This window comes from Tachyglossus aculeatus (assembly GCF_015852505.1).
Source record: "Tachyglossus aculeatus isolate mTacAcu1 chromosome 12 unlocalized genomic scaffold, mTacAcu1.pri SUPER_6_unloc_3, whole genome shotgun sequence".
Lineage (NCBI taxonomy): Eukaryota > Metazoa > Chordata > Mammalia > Monotremata > Tachyglossidae > Tachyglossus > Tachyglossus aculeatus.
Window position 1 is genome coordinate 5,230,233 of NW_024044830.1, and position 17,966 is coordinate 5,248,198.

The 17,966-nt window shown below is 46.6% G+C and overlaps 1 pseudogene; it reads right to left on the reverse strand.

Moving 5' to 3' along the window:
• Nucleotides 1–4,401: 4,401 nt before the first annotated feature.
• LOC119921588 lies at nt 4,402–17,933 on the reverse strand (annotated as a pseudogene).
• Between the last annotated feature and the right edge of the window lie 33 nt (nt 17,934–17,966).

The following is a 17,966-nucleotide window of genomic DNA, read 5'->3' on the forward strand; positions in this document are numbered from 1 at the left end:
TCGATTTCCTCAAATTAATTTAATTTAAGAGGAAATGCAAAAGGCAATGCATCATCTGACTATTAATATGCATGGTGTCCCGGTAAGGGAGGTAGTTCCTTTAGACGATGGACGAAGAGAATTGCCGGCCGGAAAAATTTTCGTGTTTTGAGGAATTTTTCTTTAATGGCCCATCCACTTTCCTTCCAGCGTTGTTGTGGACAAATGGCTAGTCGGGAAGCCCAACCGAGTCTCTTCCATTTTGCAGAGTGATCTCTATCGATTTTCAACGACATCAAAGTGCCTCTGGACAGCCAGGATATTGATATATTTTATCGTCCCGTAAAGAAAACCAACTGACCAGACAAAAATCTCTTTGGGCACCGCTGGGGACTGAAAGCCTGTTTAGGCACCCCCACGGTTATGTGAGGTTTACCTTTGAACCTGTGGCCCATAAACGTACTTTTGGGCATGTGTGGGCATAGACAATACCTTCGAACAACGCCCACTCCTCGCCTTGGTTCCCAAAGCACTCATTAGGGTATCCACAAGCACCAGAAATCCGTTTGGACTCAGTGCCCACCAGAAAATCTGTAGAGCCATCCTGGGCATAAAATAAACAGATTTGGTCTGTCGGTAGCACTAACAAACAGTTTGCTCTTGCAGGGTTAATTTGGGGAAATTGATTTATGTTTTAAAAATAGGGAGGTTGTGGGGTACTTGTTTAAAAGTCTTGCACAGTTGTTCCTTTTTATATGAGGAGGACTAGATGCGGGAAAAGGGAGAGAAAGCACCAGGAAAAAAATATTCTGTAAGCTACTCACTTGCAGAGGTTTTGTTGAGGAACAGCCACGTCTCCCAAGGTTCTGGGTCAGTGATGAATCTAAAACGAAAGACAGAAAAATAAGAATTAGGAAAGCAGCGTGGCTCAGTGGAAAGAACACAGGATTTGGAGTCAGAAGTCCTGGGTTCAAATCCCGCCTCCACCAATTACCGGCCGTGTGAATTTGGGCACGTCACTTCACTTCTCTGTGCCTCGGTTCCATCGTCGGTAAAGTGGGGATTAAGGCTGTGAGCCTTGTCCCCCGAGGGAAAAGCCGATTACCTTGTAACCTCTGCAGCGCTTAGAGCAGTGCTTTGCACGTAGTAAGTGCTTAAGCAATGCTATTATAATAGATGGAATTATTATTCCGATGGAACTGGTGCAGCCATACCGTACCTGAGGCAGGTGGGTCATCCTGTCCTTTGGGACCAAACCCGAGACGGCCCCCTCTGCAAAGAGAGACCCCTACAACCAACTGCCCATGGCCCGACTCAGGCTCAACACACAAACTCTGACAGAGCCAAAGCCCCTAACCACAGAGAGCAGTGAAATATCAAAATGAGCCCCCTACCCTCACTCACCATGACGCGGTAACACAGAGAGGAGGGCAGGCACTGGGAAGCTACTAGAGGCAGCAGCTTAGAGAAGGAAAGAGGCGGGGCCCTTGCTCAACAGCTTGGCAATCCCTTGATTGGGAGCAGCTGTGCATTGCCACTATTGGTGGGGACTGTGCCCTGGAGCCGCTCATCCTTTGCAGAACAAACACCTTGCCTGCTTGGCAGAGTGTGTGTGAGGCGGACGGGGCTTCCTCGGCAGCCGGTGGTGTGGAAAACCAGTGGGGAAGAACCGAAAAAGAATCTCGGGTACTCCAAGGGACCCAGGGGATGAGAGAACTAGGGTACGGCCTATCTGACTAGTTAAAAAGAACGAAAAATAAAACAAACTAAAAGGTTCCCGATCCAACATTCTGTCCCCAAGAGGCGGGAATGAAATCATATTTCTTTCGATTTGGACAGTGAGGACCCAACGGGACTGGAACTGGGACCCTGCCGAACGTAAACTATCGACCCCAAGAGATGGACCCCGGGATGTGTGCCCTAAATCCCACAGGGAAATAAAATTGAAAAAAAATAACGATGGCCCCCAAAAGAATAGAGAGGTTTAAAGCATGCCTTAGAAACCTCAGAACCACAAAAGGAACCGAAATGAAAAAGTAATTGGCGTTTTGATTTTCTCTTAAATTTATTTAATTTAAGAGGAAATCAAGAAGCCAATGCATCATCTGACTATTAATATGTATGGTGTCCCGGTAAGGGAGATGGTTCCTTTACAGGATGGACGAAATATAAAATTTTCCTGTTTTGAGACATTTTTCTTTAATGGCCCATTCACCTTCCTTCCAGCATTGGGGTTGACATATGGCTATCCGGGCAGCCCAACCGAGTTTGTTCCATTTTCCAGAGTGATCTCCATCGATTTTCAAGGACATCAAAGTACCTCTGGACATCCATAATATTGATGTCCTTTATCCCCCCATCAGGAAATCCAAAGTACCAGCCAAAAATCAATTTGGCCACCGCTGGGGACCGAAAACCGTTTTATGCCCCCGCACGGATATTTAAATTTAACCTGTGACCCCCAATCGCACTTTCGGGCAAGTGTGGGCATCGACAATACCCTCTACCGACGCCCCCTCCTCCCCCTGGTGCCCAAAGCACTCATTAGGGTATCCAGGAGCACCAGAAATCCGATAGGACCCTTTGCCCACCAGAAAATCTGTAGTGTGATCCTGGGCACAAAATAAACAGATTTGGTCTGTCGGGAGCACTGAAAAACCGTTTGCTCTTGCAGGGTTAATTTGGAGAGATTGATTTATGTTTTAAAAATAGGGAGGTTGTGGGGTATTTGTTTAAAAGCCTTGCACAGTTGTTCCTTTTTATATGAGGAGGACTAGATGCGGGAAAAGGGAGAGAAAGCACCAGGAAAAAAATATTCTGTAAGCTACTCACTTGCAGAGGTTTTGTTGAGGAACAGCCACGTCTCCCAAGGCTCTGGGTCAGTGACGAATCTAAAAAGAAAGACAGAAAAATAAGAATTAGAGAAGCACCGTGGCTCAGTGGAAAAAACACAGGGTTTGGAGTCAGAAGTCCTGGGTTCAAATCCCGCCTCCACCAATTACCGGCAGTGTGAATCTGGGCACGTCACTTCACTTCTCTGTGCCTCGGTTCCCTCGTCGGTAGAGTGGGGATTAAGGTTGTGAGCCTTGTCCCCCGAGGGAAAAACCGATTACCTTGTAACCTCTGCAGCGCTTAGAACAGTGCTTTGCACGTATTAAGTGCTTAAGCAATGCTATTATAATAGATGGAATTATTATTCTGATGGAACTGGTGCAGCCATACCGTACCCGAGGCAGGTGGGTCATCCTGTCATCTGGGAACAAACCCGAGACGGCCCCCTCCGCACAGAGACGCTACCCCTACACTCTTACTGGGGAGACCAGTACAAGTACACTACTTGGAAGAGTGATTTTCTTTTTAAAAATAGGGAGGTTTGGATTGGTTTGGATTAAAAGGCTTCTACAGTTGTTCCTTTTTTTATGCGGAGGACTAGATAGAGAAAAACGGAAAGGAAGCACCAGGTCTGGTCTTGACCAGTACAAGTACACTACTACTACACTCACTCCACATTTGCCTGCTTTTTGATGTTGAGTAAGTTATATAACCATTTTGTGCCTCAGTTCCTCAACAGCAAAATGGGGATTCGATTCTTGTTGTCCCCCTGCTTAGACTCTATCTGGCCTGGTTAACATGTGTCTACCCAGCGCTTAGAACAGTGCTTGACACCTAATAAGCGCTTAAAAAATACCATTAAAAAAGATGATGGCATTTATTAAGCCAAACAAAAACTTTACTTATGCCAAACAAGGTAATTAGAGTAGATACAATCCCTGTCCTACATGGGGCTCACAGGGTGTGAGGGAGGAAGAAAGAATCTTTTATCATCAATTTCTAGGTGAGAAAACTGAGACACAAAGGGATTAAAAGAACTGTCCTGAGGACACACGGCAAACACGTGGCAGAGCCTGGACCAGAACTTGGATTTCCTGAGACCAGTCCCACAACTTTTCCACTAGGTAAAGCAGCATCTCAGACTGCAGGTTCTTTCTAACCCTTTTCCAAGCTCGCCACTTCTCTTTACAATTATGGAGACCAGACTCTGATATTGAATTCTGCGAAGGGCGGGCTTAGAGGCTGTCAAAGAGGCTGACCTGACATTGCTCACCGGTTTATTGAAGTACCTTGCTATTCTCAATCCTGCACTGGGCATTATTCCTCATATGAGGATTAGTTAATAGTAGTAGTCTTTGTCATCACAGTAGTCATATTCATAGTAGTGATAGTAGTAATAAGAGGGAAGAATCAAGTTAACAATCAGGCTGGGCTGGGGGGGAGGGGTTGCCTAGATACTGATTTGCTCCCAAACTTTTCTGCCTCAACTTTAGTATCTCTCCAGTCCAACGATACTGAAAGATCTGCCTTCCCTCCAGGGCAGATCGTAAGGGTCCAAGCAGAAATGTACCCCAAATCAATTCCATGTTCTCAGGCACCTCCAGGTTCCTTTTCCCTCCCGATCACCTTCTTCAGAGCCCCTTTCACATCTTTATTCCTCAGGGAGTAGATGAGGGGATTGGCACATGGGGTGATGATGGTGTAGAAGAGCGTGAGAAACTTTCCCTGTTCCTGAGAAGCACTGTCAGCCGGCTGCAGGTACACGTAGATGATGGTGCCATAGAAGAGACTGACGACAGTGAGGTGAGAGCCACAGGTGTTGAAAGCCTTCTGCCGCCCAACCGCTGCGCTGTGACTCAGCACAGCCCGAGCGATGAAGATGTAGGAGGCCAGAATTAACATCAGTGGGGCAAGGATGATTAAGATGCCCAGTGCAAAGGCCACGGCTTCAATCAACAAGTTGTCAACACCGGCCAGGCTAATCACAGCGGGCATCTCACACAGGAAGTGTTCCACTCGGCCGTGGCCACAACGGGAAAGGAGCAGGGTCTGGGGAGACATGACCAGAGAGTTTCTCAACCCACTCAACCAGGCCAGGGAGGCCAGCTGGCCACAGAGTCGTGGGGACATTATGACACTGTAATGGAGAGGCTGGCAGATGGCAACATAGCGGTCGTAAGACATGACTGCCAACAGGATGCATTCCACACCCCGAAGGCTAGGACAAAGTAGAGTTAGATGGCACAGCCCAGGTATGAGGTGGTCTTGTCTGCCCCCCACAGGTCGTACAGCATCTGGGGAATGGAGCTGGTGGTGTAGCAGAGGTCCAGGAAGGAGAGGTTGGTGAGGAAGAAGTACATGGAGGTGTGGAGTCGAGGGTTCATGGACGACAGGAGGATGATGGTTATGTTGCCAAATAGAGTGAGGAGGTAGAAGATTAAGACGACCCCAAAGAGCACCATCTCCAGTCTGGGCTGGTCAGAGAAGCCCACCAAGATGAACCCTGCCAACGAGGTATCAGTGACATTTGCCATCTCCTGCGGAGACACAAGAGCATCATTTAAGCAGTTCCCAGAGGGATGAATGTATGACCCATTTATCTGGCCTAGTTCTCAAAGATGAGAGGACATTCCCGCGTGTTTAGGGCAGTGATCTGCACACAGTAAGCGCTCAATAAGTACAAATGACTGAATGAATGAATGAATGAATAAGCAGTCACTGTAATTCTCTGACTCATGAAATTCCTAAGAGGTTTAAATAGTCTCCAGACAAGTAAAAATAGGGTGGATCCAAGGAAGAGGGAGGTGGGACATGTCGTTGAGCCTTGTTGCTGTCCCTCCCACAATGGCCCCTCTGTTTTAGAGGAAGAGGAGGAGGTGGAGGAGCAGATGTAGTGTTAGCAGTGGTGGCAGCAGCTCTCTGAGTCCAGCCAGGAGGAGATGAATTTCCTTCCCCAGCTCGTCCCTGTGCCTCTGGCCCTGATAAATTCTTTTACTCTGGGCCAAACATGGAGAGCCACTGCCACTACCGCCACTGACACCATCACACCAATGCAAGAATCATACTTGATCTTTCAGAAACATTCTCTCTGCCTGTCTCTTGGTCACTGTGTGCCACTATGATTTCACCGTGTGAGTAGATTGACAGATCATTCAATCAATCAATGACTTTCCTCGCCCCCCTCCCCCGGGAAAAAGGCCCTTGTTATCACCAAGTTACATTAACGATAACCTCATTTGTACCTACTCAGCCCTCCCATGCTATCTGGCTGTTCACACCTCTCCCCAGATATCTCTGCTCCCTAACCTCCCTTAACAGGTCCACCCTACTCCAGCACATAATAGTTTGTATCTGCTCTCTGTGACATCATTATCTGCCTATTTTATTATTGCCATAGCGTATTAATCGTTAACTACCCTCTGTGATGCCATCGCCTATTTATATCACTGCTACTGTTTTATCGCTTCTGCATCTCAATTGTTAACCTCCCGCTGTGCTGACATTTGCCCTGCTGACCTCACCATGAACTATCAATTCCCTTGTTCCCAACTGCCATTCCCATTCCTCACCTTCCCCTTCCCCTCTCCCACCCAGCTTTTTCCCTCCCTCTCCCCCGCCACCAACACTCCCACTCACCCCCTACTCAGGATCCCTCTGTACCACCGCCAATCCTCAACTCCTCCCTCCCAGCCCACTACATCCCCTCCCCACCCCCACCCCATCCCAGTTCTAATTTCCCATCGCCACCCCTCTTCCCGCTTTCCCCGCTTAGGTCCCCGCCAACTCATCAAAATCCAAACCCTCCCCACCCCTCGCACCCTTCCCCCTTCCTCTCCTCCCTTAACAGCAGCTGCCAAGTGTGGCCTCTGGAACACCCGCTCCGTTATAAGTAAGCTCCCATTCATCCTGGACCTTTTCTTTTCCAGGTCTCTACTTCTCCTCGCCCTAACTGAAACATGGCTGTCTCCGGACGACACGTCTCTTCTGCTGATCTCTCCAGTGGAGGCCTCTTCTTCTCCCACTCTCCCAGACTCACCGGAGAAGGAGGAGGTGTCGGTTTCCTTCTCGCCCCCCATTGTCGCTTTCGCACTATCCCTTCTCCCCCTTCCCTTTCCTTCCCTTCCTTTGAAGCCCACATTATTCGCCTCTATCCCCCCGTCCAGATTCTTATAGCCGTCATCTAGCGCCCCCCCGGCCCCACCTCCAACTTCTTTAACGATTTTGACCCCTTCCTCACCTTCCTTCTCTTCTTTTCCATGCCCACTCTGATCCTCGGAGACTTCAAAATCCACATGGATATCCCTGGTGACTCCTCTGCCGCCCGCCTTCTACCTCTCCTTGATGCTGCCAACCTCTTGCTCCACCCCAGCTCACCCACTCACCAACTTGGTCACAGCCTCGAACTCATCATCTCCTACCGCTGCACTGTCTCCACCCTCACCAACTCTGAAATCCCTCTCTCTGATCATAATCTTCCCACCTGCCTCCTAACTCACACTCCTTTCCCCTGTAAATCCATATTAATCCCTCACAGAGATCTCCGCTCTCTTGACCCCATCCATCTTTCTGAGAGCCACACACCCCACCTCGCCTTCCTTTCCTCTCTACTCAATCTTGAAGATCACATTCTACGCTGATGACACCCAGATCTACATCTCTGCCCCTGCTCTCTCCCCCTCCCTCCAGGCTCGCATCTCCTTCTGCCTTCAGGATATCTCCATCTGGATGTCCGCCCGCCACCTAAAACTCAACATGTCGAAGACTCAGCTCCTTGTCTTTCCTCCCAAACCTTGTCCTCTCCCTGACTTTCCCATCTCTGTTGACGGCACTACCATCCTTCCCGTCTCACAAGCCCGCAACCTTGGTGTCATCCTCGACTCCGCTCTCTCATTCACCCCTCACATCCAAGCCGTCACCAAAACCTGCCGGTCTCAGCTCTGCAACATTGCCAAGATCCGCCCTTTCCTCTCCATCCAAACCGCTACCCTGCTCTTTCAAGCTCTCATCCTATCCCGTCTGGACTACTGCACTAGCCTTCTCTCTGATCTCCCATCCTCGTGTCTCTCTCCACTTCAATCCATACTTCATGCTGCTGCCCGGATTATCTTTGTCCAGAAACGCTCTGGACATATTACTCCCCTCCTCAAAAACCTCCAATGGCTACCGATCAATCTGCGCATCAAGCAGAAACTCCTCACCCTGGGCTTCAAGGCTCTCCATCACCTCGCCCCCTCCTACCTCACCTCCCTTCTCTCCTTCTACTGCCCACCCCGCACCCTCCGCTCCTCCACCACTAATCTCCTCACTGTACCTCGCTCTCGCCTGTCCCGCCATCGACCCCCGGCCCACGTCATCCCCCGGGCCTGGAATGCCCTCCCTCTGCCCATCCGCCAAGGTAGCTCTCTTCCTCCCTTCAAGGCCCTGCTGAGAGCTCACCTCCTCCAGGAGGCCTTCCCAGACTGAGCCCCTTCTTTCCTCTCCCCCTTGTCCCCCTCTCCATCCCCCCGTCTTACCTCCTTCCCTTCCCCACAGCACCTGTATATATGTATATATGGTTGTACATATTTATTACTCTATTTATTTATTCATTTATTTATTTTACTTGTACATTTCTATCCTACTTATTTTATTTTGTTGGTATGTTTGGTTCTGTTCTCTGTCTCCCCCTTTTAGACTGTGAGCCCACTGTTGGGTAGGGACTGTCTCTATGTGATGCCAATTTGTACTTCCCAAGCGCTTAGTACAGTGCTCTGCACATAGTAAGCGCTCAATAAATACGATTGATTGATTGATATTACTGCTCTCAACTCTACCCTTTCTACTCAGCTAGATACGCTCGCTCCTTTTTCCCTTCGCCGCTCTCGTACCACTAACCCACAGCCCTGGATCAATGCCACTGTCCGCCTCCTTCGCTCTTATGCTCGAGCTGCTGAACGTTGCTGGCGAAAGTCTAAACACCATGCCAATCTCGTTCACTTCAAGTTTATCCTTTCCCGCCTTAACTCAGCCCTCTCCTCTGCCAGGCAAAATTATTTCTCCTCCCTTATTGACACCCATGCCCATCATCCCCGTCAGCTCTTCCGTACATTCAACTCCCTTCTCAGGCCCCCGGTTCCTCCCCCTCCTCCTTCCCTCACATCCAAAGATCTGGCCTCCTACTTCATTAATAAAATTAAATCCATCACGTCTGAGATCTCCAAAGTCACTGACCCCCCTTTTCCAACGCCCCGGCTCTCGATGCTCTCCGCTACTCTCCCATCCTTCCCAGCAATATCCTCAGAGGAGATCTCCTCCCTCCTCTCAAGTGCTACTTCGGCCACCTGTGCTTCTGACCCCATTCCCTCTCATCTTATGAAACCTCTCGCTCCGTCCCTTCTCCCCTCCTTAACTTCCATTTTCAACCGCTCACTCTCCACTGGTTCCTTCCCCTCTGGCTTCAAACATGTCCACGTCTCTCCCATCCTAAAGAAAACCCTCTCTTGACCCCACCTCACCTTCTAGTTATCGCCCTATCTCCCTCCTACCATTCCTTTCCAAACTCCTTGAACGAGTCGTCTATGCGCGCTACCTCGAATTCCTCAAAGCCAACTCTCTCCCCGACCCCTCCAATCTGGCTTCCGTCCCCTACATTCCAAGGAAACTGCCCTCTCAAAGGTCACCAATGACCTCCTGCTTGCCAGATCCAACGGCTCATACTCTATCCTAATCCTCCTCGACCTCTCATCTCCCTTGGACACTGTGGACCACCCCCTTCTCCTCAACACGCTATCCAACCTTGGCTTCACAAACTCCGTCCTCTCCTGGTTCTCCTCTTAACTTTCCGGCCGTCCATTCTCAGTCTCTTTGGCAGGCTCCTCCTCCCCTTCCCATCCTCTTACTGTAGGGGCTCCTCAAGGTTCAGTAATTGGTCCCCTTCTGTTCTCGTTCTACACTCACTCCCTTGGTGACCTCATTTGCTCCCACGACTTCAACTACGCTGATGACACCCAAATCTACATCTCCGCCCCAGCTCTCTCTCCCTCCCTCCAAGCTCGCATCTCCTCCTGCCTTCAGGACATCTCCCTCTGGATGTCTGCCCGCCACCTAAACCTCAACATGTCCAAGACCGAACTCCTTGTCTTCCCTCCCAAACCCTGCCCTCTCCCTGACTTTCCCATCACTGTTGATGGCACTACCATCTTTCCCGTCTCACAAGTCCACAACCTTGCTGTCATCCTTGACTCCGCCCTCTCGTTCACCCCTCACATTCAAGCCGTCACCAAAACCTGCCGGTCTCAGCTCCGCAACATTGCCAAGATCCGCCCTTTCCTCTCCATCCAAACCGCTACCCTTCTCGTTCAAGCTCTCATCCTTTCCCGTCTGGATTACTGTATCATCCTCCTCTCCGATTTCCCATCCTCCTGTCTCTCCCCACTTCAATCCATACTTCACGCCGCTGTCCGGATTGTCTTTGTCAAGAAACGCTCTGGGCATGTTACTCCCTTCCTCAAAAATCTCCAGTGGCTACCAATCAACCTACGCATCAGACAGAAACTCCTCACCCTCGGCTTCAAGGTTCTCCATCACCTCGCCCCCTCCTACCTCACCTCCCTTCTCTCCTTCTACAGCCTAGCCCGCACCATCCGCTCCTCTGCCGCTAATCTCCTCACCGTGACTCGTTCTCGCCTGTCCCGCCGTGGACCCCCATCCCAGGTCAACATCCTGGCCTGGAATGCCCTCCCTCCACACATCCACCAAGCTAGCTCTCTTCCTCTCTTCAAGGCCCTGCTGAGAGCTCACCTCCTTCAGGAGTCCTTCCCCGACTGAGCCCCCTCCTTCCTGTACCCCTCCTCCCCTTCCCCATTCCCCCTGCCTTACCCCCTCCCCCTCCCCACTGCACCTGTATATATGTATGTATGTTTGTACGTTTTTATTACTCTATTCATTTTATTTGTACATATTTATTCTATTTATTTTATTTTGTTAATACGTTTTGTTTTGTTCTCTGTCTCCCCCTTCTAGTCTGTGAGCCCACTGTTGGGTATGGACCGTCTCTATATGTTGCCAACTTGTACTTCCCAAGCGCTTAGTACAATGCTCTGCACACAGTAAGTGCTCAATAAATACGATTGAATGAATGAATGAATCAATCAATCAGATTCTGTCTGCAGGAACCAATCAGAGGATGTTGCTCTTAAGCATGCCATAAATCAGCCTCTTCAACTGGCTGGAGGATGATCAGATACAGGTGCCCAGGGACAGCTGTAATCCAATCAAATATGCCTTAGGCAATGCACGTCTGTTTCATGTACCCATTCAAGGGTTTCTCAAGGAGTAATGAAAAACCCACCTTAGTCAAGCAGTAGTAATCAATACTCAATGCCAACCCTTTCCTCTCCATTCAAATTGCTACCACACTGGTGCAAACACTTTTTATAGTATTTGTTAAGTGCTTACTGTACGTCAAGCACTGTTCTATGCGTTGTCATACCCTGTCTCTATTGCTGCATCATCTTGCTTCCTGACGTTTCTGCCTCCAGTCTCTCCCTTCTCCAGTCCATACTTCACTTTGTTGTTCAAATCATTTTGGAAGAGTACGCTAGACTTAGTAGATGTGATCCCTGCCCTCAGGTTCTTACAATCTACTGGGGATTACATTCCATGTCCTCCAGAAGGTGTTTCCAGACTAAGCTCCTACTTTCCAGGCTGTAGCAATCTAACAACCTAGTTTAGCTTCTATCCACTTATCCACTTCTCCTTAGAATTTATTTGCTTATGTATATATAAATTTGAACCTTTGTGCTCTTACTTTCCTTTCTACCCTACCATTAAAGAAATAGAGAGCAGAATCAAGGAGGACAGCATATCCTCTGGCAAACAGAGTGCAGAAATAGTGGGGTAACTGGGTAAATAAATCATTTACATCTACTGAGTGCTTATGGAGCTAGTATACACAGGTTTACAGAGCTGCAGTGTTTTTGTCTTCTCTGCAGCTGTGAGGCCTGGACCACATACGAGGGCCATATCTGGTTTCTCGAGCAGTTTTATCAGCATTGTTTATGGGCTCAGTGGAAAGAGCATGGGCTTGGGAGTCAGAAGTCATGGGTTGTAATCCCGGCTCTGCCACTTGTCAGCTTTGTGATTTTGGACTAGTAACTTAACTTCTCTGTGCCTCAGTTCCTTCATCTGTAAAACGGGGATTTAGACTGTGAGCCCCAAGTGGGACAACCTGATTACCTTGTTTCCCCCCAAGAGCTTAGAACAGTGCTTGGCACATAGTAAGCTATAAACAAATACCAATATTCTTCTTCTTCTTCTTCTTCTTCTTCTTATTATTATTATTATTATTATTATTATCATTATTATTATTATTATTATGGTAAGATCATAAATGATGAACCTAAAATCTGGTCAGCCTCCTAGCATCAAAGCCAAGCTTATCTTAACACAGTTACTCTGGGTGAGACAAATGAGGAGACCGAGAGATAGCAGGAGGCCCAAATAGTTGCTGTATTGAGAGCTGAAATTGGAAACTGAAGGCCAGAACAGCAGAGGAAGTGTTTGAAGGACAAGCTAAAATAGCTCAGACAATGCTGCATATCAGCTGAAAACAGGGAGTCAATTTCTGAGGACAGAAGAGAGTGCCTCTATCTGAGCAAAATTTTGCACGGAAAGAGAGACAAGAAGGAAAAAAAAAACAGTACTGCCTCCTGCAAACATAGAACATAGGAGCACGAGAGACAACTGTTTTTTGTGTTCATTGTGGCTGGGACTGCGGATCCCACATTGGCCTTTTCAGCCACTCACACACTCATAGATGAACTTTTGTTGTCTGGTGTCTTCTTTGTAGGAAAAACATAGATTTATACTGTCATCCTCCTGCTATCAAGAATCGTCATGTTATTCTTCCTTCTGCTCCAACTATCTGCAGGTAATTTGCGTCATTCTGTCTCCAATCGTTCATTCAATGCATAGAATTTATTGAGTGCTTTCTTTGTGCAGAGCACTGCACTAAGCAGGTGAGAGAGTCTGAAACAATGCTCCCCCATTAATTTGCAAATTCCTTGATATCTTCCACTTCTACTTCTATTGTCCACAAGGTGCTTAGTACAGGGCCACACATAGAGGTATGATTGATTGACTGATTAATTGAAGCAAGGTATGCAGAAATTTACTACGTGCTTGCAGGGTCATGCACTAGAACAAGCTGGGGATGGGATTGTGTTTCCAAATGATCTATTCCCCTGTAAAATTTCCAAGGTGAACTGCCCTCCTTCAGCATGGGGGAGTTTCCACTAATATGTAAACCCCTCTGTGGGCAGGGATCACGTTTATCAACTCCACTCTGATCAGTATGGTGCTCAGTACATAGTGTGCACTTAATAAATAAGCATTAATTGATTTAATGAGCATCCATCTCTTTCTTCCTAGTTGGAGTAATAGTATTTACTGATCTCATTCTGAGGGCAATACACTGTATAAAGCATTTAAACTGCATAATCCATGTACTAAAGGTGCCCAGGGACCCATGTTGCTTAGCAATAGAGTTGATAAGAGCAAGGAATAGCACTAATAATTGGTGTGGCATTTATTAAGTGCTTACTTTGGGTCAAGCACTGTACTAAGCACTGGGTTAGACATGGGATAATCAAGTTAGATACAGGCCCTGATCCACATGGGGCTCACTGTCTAAAGGGGAATGTATAGGCTTTAATCCCCATTTTATAAATGGGGAAAGAGAAGCACAGAGAAGTGAAGTCATCCAGCAAAAACTCCTTACTATTGGATTCAAAGCTCTCTGTCACCTTTACCCATTTTTCCGTACTCCTTTCTCTTCTTCTACATTCCAGCCCACACACTCCGCTCCTCTGATACTAACCTTCTCCTTGTGCTTAGTTCTCACCTGTCCCACCATCGACCCTTGGCCCACATCTTACCTCTGTCCTGGAATGCCCTCCTTCATCAAATCTGCCAAATTAGCTCACTTCTCCCCTTCAAAGCCCTACTGAAAGCTCCCCTCCTCCAGAAGGCCTTCCAAGACTAAGCCCCTCTTTTCCTTTGATCCCGCTCCCCTCCCCATTTCCCCTACAACCTCCCTTTGCTCAATCCCCTGCCCCACAGCACTTGTGTATATATGTACATATTTATGATTGTAATTCTATTTTTTATTAATGATGTGTATATATCTACAATTCTCTTTATTTATAATGATGCTACTGATGCATGTTTATTTGTTTTGATGTCTTTCTCCCCCATTCTAGACTGTGAGTCCGTTGTGGGCAGGGATTGTTTTTATTTGTTGCGGAATTGTACTTCCCAAGAGCTTAGTACAGTGCTCTGCACACAGTAAGCACTCAATAAATAAGATTGAATGAATGAATGAATGAAGTGACTGGCCTAAGATCACAAAATAGGCAAGTGGCAGAGCCATAAATATAATCCAAGTCTTCTGACTCCCAGGCTTGTGATCTTTCCACTAGACCATGTGGTTTACCCTTAATTTATTTAGTAATTAATTTTGATTGGGCCATTTGAACTAAGTTCACAGATAAGGCCGAAAATGTTATTTTCTTGTTTGTACTGGCAATGCGCACCCCCAAGGTCTGTGGTCCTGTCCCTGGTGTCTGTCTTTGAGATTTCAGCATATTCCTTGTCTCCTAATAAATAGATCATACCCCCCACCCCACTCACCTCCAAGGGGCTGCTTCAAATAGTTAATTGTCTTTGCTAACAAGTCCCAAGGGTGAAAGGATGAAGCTGGGGGCTTCACCGTGCAGAAGCTGTTGCTTTAGTAAAACACCTGATAACTCATGCTGGGAGATTTCAATGGTGACTCTTTCAGCTGCCCGCCTCCCGGGCTCCTCGCTGTACTTAATCTGAATTCAAGGCTCAGATTCTGTAGGTTCTCCTTATGTTGAACTTGTTATGAGTCTATGGGAGCTGTGAAGGTCATGTGGTCCATCCGTCTGTCTCCAGGTGGGGCATTATAGACCCAAAAAAGGAGATGTCCATTCGGTGAGGTGCTTCATTGCCTCACAACGTCTCATTCAGAATTATTGTGTCATTTGCATCTTCCATATTGGTCCTCTGCCAACAGAATGTTTAATAAATGCCAATAGCCCCAACTGGAGACCAAATCTCTTGGTAAGGAAAAGAGATAGAAAATTGTTGTGAAACAGCCACCCTTCTCCATCCAAGATCAAACTCTTTTTCTCCTCCATCCCGGCTCAATATGTCAGTTATCAGAACCAACATTTTTGATCAATCATTATATAAATCCATTATATCATATCGTACAATGTTGTATATCATACTACACTGCATGAGAGCATGTTATATGATGTGCTCTGATATGCTATCAGTCAATAAATAGCATTTGTTGAGTGCCGTTTTTGTAGAGAACTGTACTCAGTACTTGGGAGAGCACAAAATAGTTAAAAGACTTAATTCCTGCTTTATGATATGATATGATATCACATGATATTCTATGGCACGGTATGATATTCATTCATTCAACCAATCGTATTTATTGAGCGCTCACTGTGTGCAGAGCACTGTTCTAAGCGCTTGGAAAGTACAATTCGGCAACAGATAGAGACAATCCCTACCGAACAACGGTTCACAGTCTAGAAGTGGGAGACAGACAACAGAACAAAACAAGACACTAGAGTTGTCATGAGGGAAGATCTTTAGGAATAAGCAGGTGCTTTTTTTAGCTGAGGTGGGTTAAGGCCAATCCTAAGGTAAGTCATATGGGAACAGAAGAGACAGATACTTTAAGCAATGTTATGGCATGTTATGGAATGTAGAGATTGACTTCAATCCATCCCTCAATCTGCTCAAACCGGAGGGGTCCCATCAAAAACATTCCTTTCTATCTCCAAGCCCCATCCACACTCTCTTTCTTTAATACTCACCGCAGTCAGCTACAGATCGGGGGTTTCACATCTTTAGTCCCTGACTGTTCTCTTGTACTGAGACACTAGGTAAGATCTGCTCTTGGCAGCAGAGAATAAGGATGGACCAAGTTGGGGGGTATAAGCAGGTACCCCCAATCCCAAGCATCAATTGACACCACCCATCTGTATCTCCAGAAAAGTGGTCCTGGATGCACAGTAAGGAGAATTCCCTAAGAACAAAGGACCAAGATGGCATAATGGGAGCATCTTATGAGTTTTAGAGAAGATGCAGGACCTGATCATCCCATGATTCCCTCCCCACCTGGGCCCGAGCGAATAAAATGTTCTTCCTCTCCTTAATAACTCAGTTCATTATCACTAATGAGATCTGAGGGGAATCACCAACCCTAAAAAAACAAGTCCCTTTTCTCTCTGGACCTGTGGGACTCCAACCTTTCTCTTTTACATTACTTTTCTATTTCTGGTGCTTTCAACTTGGGTCTGCCACCAAGCCACCTCCCCGAACCTATGTATTCGTGAATTGTGAACCCCTAGATATCCAGGAGCTGTGTCTAATTCTCATTCACAAATTTTTCCCCAGTATGCAACTGCAATGCTTTTTACATCATAGGTGCCTAAAAATACTATTTTTACTACTCCTACTAAATCACTTCCGCATTTAATCAATCAATAGTATTTATTTTTCAGCTAGCCTTTGTAGAACACTGTTCCAAGCACTCGGTAGAGAACATTGAACTCTAGGCCGACAGGCCACTGGCAAAATATATTTTATTGTTTTCTCTGTTTTTTGGTATAGTGCTCTTATTTTTCCAACATGTTTTCACATTTTCACAGTTAACCTTTTGCTCATGCCTTCCCTCCTACCTGGAACTCCCTTGACTTCCACATTCAGCTGACCACCACTCTCCCCATTTTCAAAGCCCTACTAAAATCATATCTCCAGGAGAATTCTCCTGCCTAATCTCTCATCTCTGCTCCCTATTATTCTGCCCTTCTGCATCCTCTTTTGCAATTAAGTCTTCACCCCTTAAGTATATAGGTACTCACCCCACCACCTTCCCCATCACATCACTTATTTATCTTTGTTTCTCCCTACATGTAATTTACTTTGGTGTCTGTTCCTCCTGCGAGAATGTGAGCTCCATGAAGACAGAGAATGTGTCTACTAAGTCTATTTTATTTTTCCAAGAGCTTAGTTCAACGTTCTGTATCATATAATCACTTGATAAACGGTAGTGATAGATTGATTGATTCACGTTAATCATATTATTTTAGCCTCACAAAACCTGCAAGAGATAGGGAGTAGCAGATATTATTATCTATTACCCCCATATTTCCGATTAGGAAACTGAAGACCAGTGAGATTAAAGGACTGAGGAATTAGTAAATTATAGCTTTACAGTATTAAATCAAGAAATCAATCGACGGTATTTATCGAGTGCTTACTCTGTCCAGAACACCATGCTTATACTTTCACTTGGTAAAGCATAGTACAATAGAGATGTATAGAAGAAAAGTTCACAGACTGCACTGTGTTCAGGTGGGTATGTCGGAGACAAGTTTAATTCTACTAACACTAGGAGAAAGTGGTGGTTGACAGAACTACCCCTGCTAGCCAAAACCAGCTCACCTCCATCCTGAAATAGGCTTGCATATACACACAAGTAGGTGGGTGGAAACGTGTTATATGTGATTGACAGCTAGGCCTAAGATTTATTTGAACAAGACAGCAGCACTATTATTACACTTAATAATGATGCAGATGATAATATGATACAGTTTCACAACATATTGCAGAAAGGGAAAATGGAGCTTGACTTGCAGTTTTCCTGGTTCAGATAGTCAAACAGGCTTAGAGGTAAAACAGCTAAAGAAAAGAGGATGATGGGGTAGACAAAGGCCTGGTCCAAAAACAGGCCAAGGATAGTGTCAGACCACTGTGCATCCACAGTTGGTAAGCATGATCCCTGCCCACAAAGAGCATACAGTCTAGAGAGGTAGAAGGTGCAGACTCTAGTGGTGAGTAGAGACATATGCTACCAGGTAATCCACTCTTTGTCGAGCATCAACTTCATTGCTGTGAGGTGTGTTAGAAAGATCACCATAGCGCATTTACTCACTCTGTACAATCCCCAGAAACTGACACTGGCTCTTCTCCACCACATCAAGGAGATCCCATCTTGCATTTAACCACCTCTGAGGGAAAGAGAACAGCACCTGCATCACGAGGTCTCATATATCCTCAGGAAGGTTAGT